Source organism: Sarcophilus harrisii, chromosome 1 (genome assembly GCF_902635505.1).
Source record: "Sarcophilus harrisii chromosome 1, mSarHar1.11, whole genome shotgun sequence".
NCBI lineage: Eukaryota > Metazoa > Chordata > Mammalia > Dasyuromorphia > Dasyuridae > Sarcophilus > Sarcophilus harrisii.
The window spans coordinates 451,220,593-451,224,528 of record NC_045426.1 but is presented as its reverse complement, the minus strand read 5'-3'; the positions used below and the strand labels follow the sequence as shown (position 1 = coordinate 451,224,528).

At 35.6% G+C, this 3,936-nt stretch overlaps 1 long non-coding RNA gene across 2 annotated transcripts; it reads right to left on the bottom strand.

The window, feature by feature from the left end:
* Positions 1-327: 327 nt before the first annotated feature.
* LOC116420567 lies at positions 328-3,093 on the bottom strand. Of its 2 annotated transcripts, none has more exons than XR_004230924.1 (3): positions 2,745-3,093; positions 2,323-2,403; positions 328-1,453 (listed from the first exon to the last, which is right to left on the bottom strand). It is a non-coding gene; the product is annotated as an uncharacterized LOC116420567 (long non-coding RNA). The 2 variants fall into 2 exon arrangements; XR_004230925.1 differs by lacking the exon at positions 328-1,453 and adding an exon at positions 1,464-1,708.
* Positions 3,094-3,936: the final 843 nt, after the last annotated feature.

Below are 3,936 nucleotides of genomic sequence, written 5' to 3'. Positions count from 1 at the left end.
ATTGAATCTTCAGAATTCAGTACCATTTAGCTTGGGGAGAGGACAAGTAAAGGATTGCATATGGGCTTGTGGGCTTCAGATATGAACAAACTCTTCTTCACAGGGAATTGGTTCATTTGCTGAAATAACCTTTAATGAACTTTGCTTGAGGCCTAAGAACTTTATTCTTCCTTATAGTTTATATGGAATTACTTTTCCTGTCTCTTACTCAATGCAGTGATATAAACAGCTAATGTGTCAGAAGATTGTTAAAAAAAAAAAAAAAAAAAGGACCCAATACTTCTCTATCTAGATGCTCTAGCTCTATGCTCAATCATTCTTTTCCTCCGTTACCCTGCTACTAAGTACTGCGAACTACAAGTTTATCAAAGGTGTTTATTTACAAGGGAAAAACATGTCCTTATATAAATGACAAGAGTAAGCTAGCTTTAATCAACAAGTCACCTAAATAATTATCATTCTACATAAATTAGCACTCAAAAGCTTGCTGAACTCTTTGTATTGGATAACACTGCCATGGGCTAAATGGCCTCTGACGATCACCACTAAGAAACCAGAGTATGCTGCTTCCATTTAGTCCAAAAAAGAAAATAGCTTTTACTGCAGATTTAGATGGGTCTAGCTAAAGGGCATTGGATGAACCTTAGAGGACAACTAGTCTGTTTACCTCATTTTGTGAATGAGGAAGCTCAGGTCCAGATAGTAGAAAAGATTTACCTGTGGTTATATAACTAGAACATGGGAAAATGAAGATTTGAACAGTGTTCTTTTCAATTCCTCTAGCATTTCTCCCAATGAGAGCAGAGTGCTGACAAATTACTAGTCCTCAGGAGAAAGAACCATAAACCATTTATCTCTATATTATTATCCTTGCAATTGTGTGTGGTCACATTCAGGATCAGTGGTATTCAGGGTCAGAATAAGTTTAAGGAGGAAATGTCATTTTCAGTGTCGTCTATAACGTCAGTCTCTAGGGAGAAGATAAATAAAGAATTTTATTTTCAGTCAATTACACTGATTTCCTACTTAGAAATATATGGGAGATTCCCCTAAGCTTATTCCAGAGTCTGACATTTAATATCATGAGATTGTGAAAATAAATGCCTTTGATGAGGTATTTTCTCCTTTAGCTCAAATTATTATCTCAACAGAAATGGTTGGTGGGAAAGCAGTCTTCTCAAACTTGATTTGTATATATCAATTCTTGACAAATCCATTGCTACTAACAAAGTTCAAGTTTCCTAAAATTATCATGTGAGATGATGGGCATTTAGAGAATATAATATTCAGAAGATGAATAAAAATTGGTTCCAGACATCTAAGGGATGTAGTAACTGGTATATCATATAATATTAGAAATGAAATAGCCTTCAAATGTCAGCTCTTTCAATCTTCTATCCAAAGTATGAATCCCTTTTGTAGCATCCCTGACAAGTGGTCATCCATCTGCTGCCTGCAAACCAAACAGATTAGGAATTCAATATCTCCCAGTTAGCTCATTTAATTTGTAGGAAGCTGTAAATAGTAAAAGGGTCTTTCTTATATAACCCTTATATCAATAACTCTCTCCATGCAAATGGCCCCTAATGCATTTTGTGGGGTGCTTCTCATTCCTCTCTGGTTCATCTGTCTCCACCTATTATACCCAGGGAATTCTTCTCTTCATTCTTCCAAAACCTGGTCTTCAATTCCCTTATAAACATTCAACCTGACAAAGCATTAAACATGGGACAGGTTATATTTAATACCATGGTTGAGAAAGTAGTTAAGCCAATAGATAGTTAAGAATATCATCACTTTTATTTTTCCATTAGATCCTGACTTCCCAGAGGAACCAATATGGTTCTCCAGACTTATAACATTATCAAGAGACAAGATATTACAGACAAGAGGTAGGGGGATATCAATGCTATTTTTTGTGCTATTTGCCCAAAAGATATTTTTGAAGCTTACCTCAATCATGAAAAATTAGAAATTTAGCTATACAAAGGCATAACCAAATCTCACACAATGACAAAGATTCAAACCTGTCTTTCATTTACAGAGCCAAATTCTGCCTCTTGGCAACACACTGATTCTAGTTCTGTTCTCTAGAGTGACTCAGGGTGACATCTTTTGAATGCTCCCAACATCTTTTCTTTATGGGTCAAAATCCATAATTACTTCAACCTTCTTTCCCACTACATGATTCATAGTCTATGTCATCCTGATTGCCCTTTTTGATATATAACATCATGTCAATACCTTTCTGAAATGTTATTTATAGAACTATACTTTACACTCCATATAGGTCTGATCAACAGAATGGAATGGGACAATCACCTCAATTGTTACAAACATCATATTTTTATCAATGTTCTTCTCTCTTCAATCCATGTTCCACCAAACTACCAAAGGATATTCCTAAAGGAGAGATTTCATTGTATCAGATGCCAATGACTTAACAAATGCCAATGGCTGCCTATTACCTCTAGGACTACATAAGATTTTAGTTTTATCTCCCAAACTTCAGGGTGACTTTCCATTCCTATTTCCTAGTTTTACTCTTTGTTTTCATAATACAATTTCTGGATACAGCTTTACATGCCAAAAAGAAGCATCTTATGTAATCCTAGAGGGGCAAGAGGGAAGATGATGAAGTTAATTTATAAATACTGTGTTCGAGGCAGAATATACAGGTGGAGATATTCTTCAGGCATTTAAAAATATATGTGTCAAGATAGTGAAATAATGTAAAAACTCACCTGAGCTCTTGTATATTTCCTTTCAAACAATGTCAAAATAATGGCTCAAGTTGAATTCTGGAGAGGCAAAGCCAACAAAAAGTAAGGTAAAACAATTTTCCAGCCCAGGACAATTAATGGGGTTGGCAGAAAAGGTCTATTTCAGCACAGTGGTAGAGTCCAGCACAGATCAAACAGCAGTGAGGGCACTAGTATCATACCTTGGAGGCAGTTTGGCATGGCAGCAGCAGCAGCTTTGATAGTTCTCAACACAAAGATGGTAAGGGAGTTGAATACCTCATCAGAAGTGGACTACAGGGGACCCTTTGCTGCCACTGGGTGCAGACTCTGTTGAATTCTCATACACAGTTCCAGATCACATTGCCAGACATAAGCACTAGTTCACCAGTGCTTGATGCAATAAAGGTACAATGGCTGTGGTCACAATTCCAGGGCAAAAAAAAAAAAAAAATAGAGAGATTCTGATCATTCACAGACTTAAACTCAGGCCAAGAGAGCAGTGACCACAGCTCTCAGATTATAACACCTTGAAAAATTTGAAAACCTACAAAAGCCCAAAAGTAGCTCTGAATTTAGCCACAAGAAATGCCTAAAGCTTGAGACTCCATCCCAGTAGCAGAGACCAATCTTAACATATAACTATATCAAGAAATAGGATTGGAAAAAAAAACCAGCAAAAGAATATCACCAGGAGGAGGAAGTAAATTACTTAAATAGTCCCATTTTAGAAAAAGAAATAGAACAAGCTATTAATCAACTCCCTAAGAAAAAATCCCCAGAACCAAATGGATTTACATATGAATTCTACCAAAAATTTAAAGAACAATTAGCCTCAATGCTATATAAACAATTTGAAAAAATAGGAAATGAAGGAATCCTACCAAATTTCTTTTATGACATAGACATGGTACTGATACCTAAACCAGGTAGGTTGAAAACAGAGAAAGAAAATTATAGACCAATCTCCCCTAATGAATATTGATGCTAAAATCTTAAATGAGATATTAGCAAAAAGACTACAGAAAATAATCCCCAGGATAATACACAGTGACCAAGTAGGATTTATACCAGGAATGCAGGGCTAGTTCAATATTAGGAAAACTATTAGTATAATTGACCATATTAATAACCAAATTAACAAAAACCTTATGATCATTTCAATAGATGCAGAAAAAGCATTTGATGAAATCCA